Below are 12,112 nucleotides of genomic sequence, written 5' to 3' on the forward strand. Positions count from 1 at the left end.
CCAACAACTTGGACAGGAGCACATTCAACTTCTGCGCCGTTGGATGAGTGGGCGCATGCTGTTGTCTCTTGGACATGGCTTCGCCGATCGATTGTTGGCGGAATGGCTGACTACGAGCGGAGGAAGCAGGAGCGCAAGAAGGATGGTTTGACACAATGCTCCCTTCAGCTGAGGTGGTGGAGTCTTGGCTGGATGACGGAGGGAGCGGATGGCCACTGGCTGATGCGGCAGGCTGGACCACTACCTCGGAGCCACGGTTATCCCAGGCCGCTTTATGGTGGCGAATCATGTGTTGATGCAGGGCCGTGGTGCCGAGATTGGGACCCTGGCCATGCTTCACTTTCTGCCCAAAGATTTTGCATGTGACTACGCTAAGGTCCTCCGGATTCTTTATGAAGAACAACCACACCGCAGAGTAGCTGATTTTCCCACCCATAGTTCGCACTATTTCACTGCTATTGGCGCCGTCTCCAGGAATCCCTGTTCCACTACCTCCCTGAATGGTGGCTTGCCGCGAAGCAAGTGGTCTCCCCCTGACACGTTTGGCTCCTGAATTTCCACTACTGCCACCACCACGCTGATTGCCAACCGTGCTACTGCCTTGCTGCCTCATAGACAAAGAGCAAATCTCTTCTCCTGATGATGATGAAGCCCCGCTTCTGCACCCGGCTTCTTGCGATCGGCTTCATCATCATCAAAAGATGTGTGCACGTCACTGATGTCCTCCTCGTGTTCCACAACAGTGTCTGCCTCAGGACCCTGAGCAATTGAAACACCGCCTCCCACGTCACTCTCCGCATCACTACTTGGCCGCCTTGTGGAGCAAGGGACACATGTCTCCTCACATTCTTGGCTGCCCATTAGATGCTGACTGTCCTCTATTACATCGTACTCGCTAAATAGTGGAGCTGAACCCAAAGCATGAGATACTTCTTTGGGAGAGGGAACAGCATAGAACAAAGGCAATGGGATTACAGGGACTGCTCCCGGGCCATGCCAACTGAGGGTTGTGTCTGAGGAACCCACCGACTCTTGACTGGGGTTGTCAGATGTCGCTTGTGATGATGGGGATGAGTGTGCAAACCAATTGACGAGGAGAGATGGGTCGACGACACGACCGCTGGGTGTTAACGGGAGCTCAGGCCTATTGCTGCGGCTCCTGCTGCCACTCGCCCCAAGTCTGCTGCCAACTCTGCCTGACGTATATAGGCCTCTGCCCCTTCTCTGTGCACGTCCTGGCACTTCCCTGCCTGACATACTTAGTGCGTTTATGAGGTTATAGAACAGCAGCAGGCGATTACTTACGGCTGTCCTTTCAAAGTATATAGGCCCTAGACAGAATAACAGTTACTAAATAGTACACTCCTTTGTTGTATGTATGCCCTTTGCAATGATGAGCGCACTGTTAAGCGTATTTGTACGCAGGAAAAACGTATTTTTTTCTTTAATACACCAGCAGGTGTATAACGTGTGGTATAACACTTAATTTAGCACAGAGACAGAAAAAAAGTGGGTATATGGTACACTATTTGCTTGAATTTAGGCCCTTTGCAATGATAAGGCCACTGAAAAAGCTTATTTTTATGCAGGAAAACCTTTTTTTTCTTTAATACACCGGCAGGTGTATAACGTGTGGTATAAAACAGAAATACAGGTACTAAATAGTATGCTATTTGCTTGTATGTAGGCCCTTTGCAATGATAAGGCCACTGTTAAGCGTATTTTTACGCAGGAAAACCTTTTTTTTCTTTAATACACCGGCAGGTATATAACATGTCGTGTGGAATAACACTTAATTTAGCACAGAGACAGAAAAAAAAGGTAGTATATGGTACGCTATTTGCTTGTATTTAGGCCCTTTGCAATGATAAGGCCACTGTTAAGCGTATTTTTACTCAGGAACATTTTTTTTTTCTTTAATACACCAGCAGGTGTATAGCGTGTGGTATAACACTGAATTTAGCACAGAGACAGAAAAAAAAGGTGGTATACGGTACGCTATTTGCTTGTATGTAGGCCCTTTGCAATGATAATGCCACTGAAAAAGCGTATTTGTACTCAGGAAAAAAGTTTTTTTCTTTACTACACCGGCAGGTGTATAACGTGTGGTATAACACTGAATTTAGCACAGAGACAGAAAAAAAGGTAATATATGGTACGCTATTTGCTTGTATTTAGGACCTTTGCAATGATAGGGCCACTGTTAAGCGTATTTTTACTCAGGAAAAACTTTTTTTCTTTAATACATCGGCAGGTGTATAACGTGTGGTATAACACTGAATTTAGCACAGAGACAGAAAAAAAGGTAGTATATGGTACGCTGTTTGCTTGTATGTAGGCCCTTTGCAATGATAAGGCCACTGTTAAGCTTATTTTTACGCAGGAAAACCTTTTTTTTCTTTAATACACCGGCAGGTATATAACGTGTAGTGTGGTATAATACTTAATTTAGCACAGAGACAGAAAAAAAGGTGGTATATGGTACGCTATTTGCTTGTATGTAGGCCCTTTGCATTGATAATGCCATTGAAAAAGCGTATTTGTACTCAGGAAAAACTTTTTTTTCTTTAATAAACCGGCAGGTGTATAACGTGTGGTATAACACTGAATTTAGCACAGAGACAGAAAAAAAGGTAGTATATGTTACGCTATTTGCTTGTATGTGGGCCCTTTGCAATGATAAGGCCACTGTAAAGCGTATTTGTACTCAGGAAAAAAAATAATTCTTCAATACACCGGCAGGTGTATAACGTGTGGTATAACACTGAATTTAGCACAGAGACAGAAAAAAAGGTGGTAGATGGTACGCTATTTGCTTGTATGTTGGCCCTTTGCATTGATAATGCCACAGAAAAAGCGTATTTGTACTCAGGAAAAACTTTTTTTTTCTTTAATACACCGGCAGGTGTATAACGTGTGGTATAACACTGAATTTAGCACAGAGACAGAAAAAAAGGTAGTATATGTTACGCTATTTGCTTGAATTTAGGCCCTTTGCAATGATAAGGCCACTGTTAAGCATATTTTTACGCAGGAAAACCTTTTTTTTCTTTAATACACCGGCAGGTGTATAACGTATGGTATAACACTGAATTTAGCACAGATACAGAGTAACAGGTGAAAAATGGTTAAAAGGCACTAAAGTCCACACTAATATGACTTATTTCTGAACAGCAGCAGGACCCAACAGTGCAGCACCACTCAAAAAAAAATCCAGGGATTAAACCCTAAATTGCACTCTGTCACACAATTCTGAGCAGCAGAAGATTTGTGGAGAAAAAAAAACTCAATAGAGCTGAAAAATTAGGAGATAAGATGCTTCAGAAAGTTCAGGCAGCTTGGAGATCTGTATGAGGCAGCTGACAGCTATCTGCCCCTCTCTGCTGCAATGCTCAATAACGTGAATAGGAGGTTTAGCTATCAATGATCCTTCTCAGAGTAACAGCACAGCACTCTGCACTCCTGTCTTTCCCTAATGCTGATGTGACTAGCAGTTGCAGTGTAACGCTGTGGTATAAGCTATTCACACACACGCACACACAGACCCTCCTTGTCTTGAACATGTGAAGCCATAATGCTTTATTTGCCCAAGTCTTATTGGATACATTTGGTTACATTTTTGCAATTGCAGCGTGCCTTTTTTTTAAGGTTTTAGGGGAACATTGTGATTTATATTATTCAAATAAAGAATTACAACCGAATATATATATATATATATATATATATATATATATATATTTATTATTATTTTTTTTTCTTTTCTTTTTTTTTTTCCCCTCCCAACTATTTCACAGAGCCACCCCTGTCCAGACTCCCCTGCTAGGGGAATATCTTATCCAAGATACCATTGCCACCATGTCCATGTCTTTAACCGTTAGGGGGCCTGAAGTTCCCAATGTTAACCAGGATCCTATTGTGGACTAAGAGCCACATTCTGAGTCTATCCGTGGCCCACTCTCTGCTGGCAGCCTACTCATAGCAAGTTTTCCATGCTGAAGACTTCTGGTCTAAGGTGAATATAAACTCATCCTCCACCTTGTTCTATTGATCACTCTTGTAGTTAGTTCTGGCTAGCCTTATCGGGCATGGCTTGCTCACGTTATCACTTTTTATATGACATTTCCTGGCATCTGTCTCCCAAGGACATCCATTTTACCAAGGGTTAAGCCCACCACCAGCTACCATGTTGAAGACCAGCGATCTTTCTCCATCTGATATTATCTACAGGACTAGAAGTACTTCTTCCATTACATGACTCCTAACTCCATTTTTTTTCTTAAGATCTTTCTTCAGCATGGATTGGACCTGGTACTGGTTGTAGTATTTTTCCGGACATGCAGATTATTTTCCAAGAAGTCACCCATCTGGCTACTTTTTGGTTAACCACCATACTTTATGACCTCATGGTCCTTGAGGTATTCAGTCATCTCCCTACAATCTTTAGTGTGAGATTATTCTGCAGATGGTTCATAGTTGTTTTGGTGGTGGTCACTTCTATCCATTCTGTGCTGTTCTTCATCCAGTTTTATTCCTGTCCCAATTAATACCTGTTTAATCCCCGCTGTCTAGCGCCACTGCTGTGGTCTTCCTTGTCAGCTTTGTTTACTTGGCTGCAGAGATAAAGTGCCTGTATACTCATGTCACTATTGCAGCCAATCCAAAATCTCAGGCTATGTTCACAAGGCAATGTCCGTACAGAAAATCTGTGTGGACATTGCCCCTGAATGCAGAGCGCTGGCATAACATGCCGGCCCTAGGACCACTGGAAATGTGCCGTCTCATAGACAGCAATGTATTCCATGCGGAGTCCACAGAAAGAATAGACGTGTTCATTTGAATTTCCGGCGTGAAAATCCTGCTATGTGCACAGCGCAGCAGAATCCCATTGAATTCAAATGTAGAATTCCACACAGAAATTCTGACATGTGAACATAGCCTCAGGGTTTCATGTCCTCTTTTGCTGAGATCGGCTGTTTTGTTGACATTGTAAAACATGTCAACTAGGCTGGCAGGGATGATCAGTGTAGAGATGCTGGATGCAGTATGGAATAAACTGTTAAGTAGAGGTTTGTTTGTTTGTTTTCACACTAAAGCATTTCTTGTGCAGCAGCCTCCCAATCTCTTCAATGGGATTTTGCTATGCAGTGCACCCTGCAGAGTTCCGCAGCAGACGTTAATTTTTTCTCCAGAACCCACGTGTACTACATTGCTGTCAATGGTGGCGGCGCATGTCCTTGCAGTCCTAGTGGCGATGGAGTTTATCATGGCTGAATTTATTATGACAGAAGTTTAAAACTCCAGTCTTAACCCCTTAAGGACCAGACCATTTTACACCTTAAGGACCAGAGCGTTTTTTGCAAATCTGACCACTGTCACTTTAAACATTAATAACTCTGGAATGCTTTTAGTTATCATTCTGATTCCGAGATTGTTTTTTCGTGACATATTCTACTTTAACTTAGTGGTAAAATTTTATGGTAAATTGCATCCTTTCTTGGTGAAAAATCCCCAAATTTGATGAAAAAAATGAAACTTTTGCATTTTTCTAACTTTGAAGCTCTCTGCTTGTAAGGAAAATGGATATTCAAAATAAAAAATTTTTGGATTCACATATACAATATGTCTACTTTATGTTTGCATCATAAAATTTATGAGTTTTTTCTTTTGGAAGACACCAGAGGGCTTCAAAATTCAGCAGCAATTTTGAAATTTTTCACAAAATTTTCAAACTCACTATTTTTCAGGGACCAGTTCAGTTTTGAAGTGGATTTGAAGGGTCTTCATATTTGAAATACCCCATAAATGACCCCATTATAAAAACTACACCCCCCAAAGTATTCAAAATGACATTCAGTAAGTGTATTAACCCTTTAGGTGTTTCACAGAAATAGCAGCAAAGTGAAGGAGAAAATTCAAAATCTTCATTTTTTACACTCGCATGTTCTTGTAGACCCAATTTTTTAATTTTTGCAAGGGGTAAAAAGAGACATTTTTTACTTGTATTTGTAACACAATTTCTCTCGAGTAAGCACATACCTCATATGCCTATGTTAATGGTTCAGTGGGCGCAGTAGAGGGCTCAGAAGGGAAGGAGCGACAAATGGTTTTTGGGAGCATGTCAAATTTAGGAAGCCCCTATGGTGCCAGGATAGCAAAAAAAACACATGGCATACCATTTTGGAAACTAGACCCCTCAGGGAACGTAACAAGGGGTAAAGTGAACCTTAATACTCCACAGGTGATTCACGACTTTTGCATATGTAAAAAAAAAAAAAAATTTTTTTACCTAAAATGCTTGGTTTCCCAAAAATTTTAAATTTTTAGAAAGGGTAATAGCAGAAAATACCCCCCAAAATTTGAAGCCCAATTTCTCCCGATTCAGAAAACACCCCATATGAGGGTGAAAATTGCTCTGCTGGCGCACTACAGGTCTCAGAAGAGAAGGAGTCATATTTGGCTTTTTGAAAGCAAATTTTGCTCTGGGGGCATGCCGCATTTAGGAAGCCCCTATGGTGCCAGAACAGCAACAAAAAAAACACATGGCATACCATTTTGGAAACTAGACCCCTCGGGGAATGTAACAAGGGGTAATGTGAACCTTAATACCTTACAGGTGTTTCACCACTTTTGCATATGTGAAAATATTTGTTTTTTTTTACACTAAAATGCTTGGTTTCCCAAAATTTTTACATTTTTAAAAAGGGTAATAGCAGAAAATACCCCCCAAAATTTGTAACACAATTTCTCCCGAGTACGGCGATACCCCATATGTGACCCTAAACTGTTGCCTTGAAATACGACAGGGCTCCAAAGTGAGAGCGTCATGTGCATTTGAGGCCTAAATTAGGGATTGCATAGGGGTGGACATAGGGGTATTCTACGCCAGTGATTCCCAAACAGGGTGCCTCCAGCTGTTGTAAAACTCCCAGCATGCCTAGACAGTCAGTGGCTATCTGGCAATACTGGCAGTAGTTGTTTTGCAACAGCTGGAGGCTCTGTTTTGGAAACAGTGGCATACCAGATGTTTTTCATTTTTATTGGGGAGGGGGGCTGTGTAGGGGTATGTGTATATGTAGTGTTTTTTACTTTTTATTTTTTGTTAGTGTAGTGTAGTGTTTTTAGGGTACAGTCACACGGGCAGGGGATTACAGTAGTTTCTCGCTGGCAGCTTGAGCTGCGGCAGAAAATTTGCCACAGCTCAAACTTGCAGCCGGATACTCACTGTAAACCTCCACCTATGTGAGTGTACCCTGTACTTTCACATTGGGGGGGGGGGGGGGGAACATCCAGCTGTGCAAAACTTCAACTCCCAGCATGTACGGTCTATCAGTGCATGCTGGGAGTTGTAGTTTTGCAACCGCTGGAGGCTCCGTGTTGGAAACAGTGACGTCCCAGACGTTTTTCATTTTTATTGGGGAGGGGGGCTGTGTAGGGGTATGTGTATATGTAGTGTTTTTTACTTTTTATTTTATTGTGTGTTAGTGTAGTGTAGTGTTTTTAGGGTACAGTCACACGGGCGGGGGTTCACAGTAGTTTCTCGCTAGCAGGTTGAGCTGCGGCAGAAAATTTGCCGCAGCTCAAACTTGCAGCCGGATACTTACTGTAATCCTCCGCCCATGTGAGTGTACCCTGTACGTTCACATTGGGGGGGAAACATCCAGCTGTTGCAAAACTACAACTCCCAGCATGTACGGTCTATCAGTGCATGCTGGGAGTTGTAGTTTTGCAACAGCTGAAGGCACACTGGTTGTGAAATACCGAGTTTGGTAACAAACTCAGTGTTTTGCAACCAGTGTGCCTTCAGCTGTTGCAAAAGCTACAACCCCCAGCATGTACGGACAGTGGAAGGGCATGCTGGGTCTTGTAGTTATGCAACAGCCGGAGGCATACTACTTTGACTGGGGATGCTGGGGATTGTAGTTATGCAACAGCTGGAGACACACTGGTTTGCTACTTAACTCAGTGTGCCTTCAGCTTTTGCAAAACTACAACTCTCAGCAGTCACCGACAGCCAACGGGCATGCTGGGAGTTGCAGTTATGCAACCACCAGATGCACCACTACAACTCCCAGCATGCACTTTAGCTGATTGTGCAAGCTGGGAGTTGTAGTTATACAACAGCTGAAGGTACACTTTTCCATAGAAAAATGTGCCTCCAGCTGTTGCAAAACTACAAGTCCCAGCATGCCCATAAGGGAATGCTGGGAGTTGTGGTGGTCTGCCTCCTGCTGTTGCATAACTACAGCTCCCAGCATGCCCTTTTTGCATGCTGGGAGCTGTTGCTAAGCAACAGCAGGAGGCTGTCACTCACCTCCTGCTGCTGCTCCACGCCCCCGCCCCGCAGGTCAGTCCCGCCACCGCCGCCGCTCCTGGGGCCCCGATCCCAACAGGGACGCCGGGGATTGGGGTCCCCAGGACCCGGGGTGTTCTGCCCGCACCCGCTCACGTCCTCCGGAAGAGGGGCGGAGCGGGTTGCGGGAGTGACACCCGCAGCAGGTGCCCTGATTGGTCGGCCCGGAAACCGGCCGACGAATCAGGGCGATCGTGAGGAGGCACCAGTGCCACCACACCCCTGCTGGCTATGGCTGTTCGGGGCCGTCTCTGACGGCCCCGATCAGCCAGTAATTCCGGGTCACTGGAGACCCGATTGAACCGGAATCCGCCGCAGATCGCTGGACTGAATTGTCCAGCGATCTGCGGCAATCGCCGACATGGGGGGATAAAATGACCCTCCTGGCCGATATGCCGGGATGCCTGCTGAACGATTTCAGCAGGCATCCGGCACCGGCTCCGCTCCAGCTAGCGGCTGGGGCTGGAAATGCGCAGGGCATATCCATACGCCCTGTGTCCTTAAGGACTTGGAAATGGGGGCGTATGGATACGCTCTGTGTCCTTAAGGGGTTAAAGAACAAGTACATCAGATTGGGATGCACCCAATTTATAAAGGGGTACAGATCCTAAATTCGATGCATCTTTTATTGACCCCACGCCACGCTCTGAAATGTACTCATCTATGCGCTGGAGTATATTTCTGGCATAGTTTACACTCATTTCTGACACTCATTTCAACCCACTGGGCCGAGGGAGATTGTGAGACACCACCAAGCCCAGATCACTATGGAACAATTCTAGAACAAATGACACAAGAAACATATTATGGCTTATTTTTTGCGTCGCCAATTCTACTTTGCAGGGACATTAGTCATTTTACCCAAAAATGTACGGCGACACGGAAAAAAAATCATTGTGGGACAAAATCGAAGAAAAAACACAATTTTGTAAATTTTGGGGGCTTCCATTTCTACGCAGTGCATATTTCGGTAAAAATTACACCTTATCATTATTCTGTAGGTCCATATGGTTAAAATTATACCCTACTTATATAGGTTTGATTATGTCGTACTTCTGGAAAAAATCATAACTACATGCAGGAAAATTTATACGTTTAAAAATGTCATCTTCTGACTCCTATAACTTTTTTATTTTTCCATGTGGGGGGCAGTATGAGGACTCATTTTCTGCACCGTGATCTGAAGTTTTTATTGGTATGATTTTTGTTTTGATCTGACTTTTTGATCACTTTTTATTCATTTTTTAATGGTATAAAAAGAGACCATAAATACGCTTTTTTTGACTTTGGAATTTTTTGCGCGTACGCCATTGACCGTGTGATTTAATTAATGATATATTTTTATAGTTCGGACATTTACGCACGCTGCGATATTACATAAGTTTATTTATTTTTTTATTTACACTGTTTCATTTTTTTTTATGGGAAAAGGGGGGGGGATTCAAACTTTTATTAGGGAAGGGGTTAAATGACCTTTATTAACACTTTTTTTTAAATTTTTTCTTGCAGTGTTATAGGTCCCATAGGGACCTTTAACATTGCACACACTGATCTCCTATGCTGATCACTGGCGTGTATTAACATGCCTGTGATCAGTGTTATCGACGCTTGACTGCTCCTGCCTGGATCTCAGGCAAGGAGCAGTCATTCGTCGATTGGACACCGAGGAGGCAGGTAAGGGCCCTCACGGTGTCTTGTAAGCTGTTCGGGACGCCGCGATTTACGATGACTAGCCGGGACAGTTTCACTTTCACTTTAGAAGCAGCGGTCAGCTTTGACCGCCGCTTCTAAAGGGTTAATACCCCACATTGCCGCGATCGGCGATGTGTGGTATTAGCCGCGGGTCCCAGCCGTTGACGGAAAAAAAAACGGCATGCGGCAGATTTGGCGTTTTTTCTTGCCGTTTTTCAAAAAATAAAGCAAAGTAGAAACTTAACCTCACTGCAATGCTTTTCTGTGAGAAATACTTAATTTCCTTACACAATTTCAGAGGTGCCAACATTTAACTCCTTAAGGACACAGCCAATTTTATTTTTGCATTTTCGCTTTTTCCTCCTCGCCTTCTAAAATTCATAATTCTTTTATACTTCCATTCCCAGACCCTTATGAGGGCTTGTTTTTTGCTGTGTAATGACATCACTCATTTTACCCTTAAATGTATGGTAAACCACGAAAAAAATATTTTTTTGTGTAAGGAAATTTAAACAAAAATCTAATTTAGCAAATTTGGGGGGGTTTAGTTTTCGCACTGTGCACGTTGCATAAGAATTACATGTTTTCTTTATTCTCTGGGTCAATACGATTAAAATGATACCCATGGTTACATACTTTTCTATTATTGCACTGCTTTTAAAAAATCTCAAACTTTTTTTTATACAAATTCAGTACTTAAAATTGCCCTATTTTGACCACCTCTAACTTTCTTATTTTTCCGTATTTAGAGATATGGGAGGGCTCATTTTTTGCGCCATGATCTGTAGTTTGTTTTGATACCACATTTGCATATATATGACTTTTTGATCATTTTTTATAAAAAGAAAATTGCAGTTTTATGTGACAAAAAAGCATACACTTTTTCCTTTTTTTTTTTTACGTTAACGCCTTTGCCGTACAGGATCATTAACATTATATCTTTATAGTTTGGACATTTACTATGATACCAAATATGTTTATTATTTATCATATTTTTATGCTTTTTTGTACTAATATGGGGAAAAGGGGTGATTTTAAACTTTATTGGGGAGGGGATTTTTCTAATTTTTTTTCACTTTTTTAAAAACTTTTTTTTACATTTATTTTACACTTTTTCAGTCCCCACTGGGGACTACTTATAGAAATTATTGGATTGCTAATACTGTTCTGTGCTATGTATAGGACATAGCAGTGATCAGTATTATCAGCGATCTTTTGCTCTGGTCTGCTGAAAGGCAGATCAGTGCAGAAGACACCGGGAGATGGACGGCAGTGCCGCGGGCGATCAGATCAGCCATTTTAAATACTGCACTGCCGCTGATGCCGTGATCTGTATTGATGACGGCACCTAAGGGGTTAAATACAGACATCAGCGCGATCACTGATGTCCCCCATTACCGGCGGGTCCTCGGCTGCTGACGGAACCCTCCGGGAATGAAGCGAGCGCATCTCCTGCGCTCGCATCACAGCCATGCCGTAAATGGCGCTGTGCGCTAAGTGACACTATGCAGCGCCTTACATTTACGGTGCATGTCGTTAAGAGGTTAATATATATATATATATATATATATATATATATATATATATATCCACAAGAAAAAACGGCAGCACACAGAAAATATCAATCCAGGTGAAGTTTATTTCATCCTCAGCACAATACAAAGGTGCAACGCTTCAACGATCTCCCATCGTCTTTTTCAAGCATGTTAAAGTGAATTAATCTTTAAATCGCCCAAACAAGGTGCATAATAATTACATACAGTAGTGACCAATTACAAGAAATATATATTACATATTCTGAACATCGTAAGGTAGCACATCTATTTTTGAGTATTTGTGGTGCGCCACGGCGGTGCGAAGTGAGGTGGATGGGGCAGATGTTGTAGCCCAGGGGCAGATGGTGTTAACCCCTAAATGTTTGTGAAGCCAGGGCGTGTTTTCAACCGAGAACAACCCAAATGGTAGCACCGCTAGTTCTAGTTAGGCAGGGCAAATAAGAGTCCAAGGCCAGGTCAGGGTTAACAGTAGCTTTACTGAGGTAGACAAATGGTACAGTCTTTACAGTTAGGC

The sequence above is a fragment of the Hyla sarda genome, chromosome 3 (genome assembly GCF_029499605.1).
Source record: "Hyla sarda isolate aHylSar1 chromosome 3, aHylSar1.hap1, whole genome shotgun sequence".
Taxonomy (NCBI): Eukaryota; Metazoa; Chordata; class Amphibia; order Anura; family Hylidae; genus Hyla; species Hyla sarda.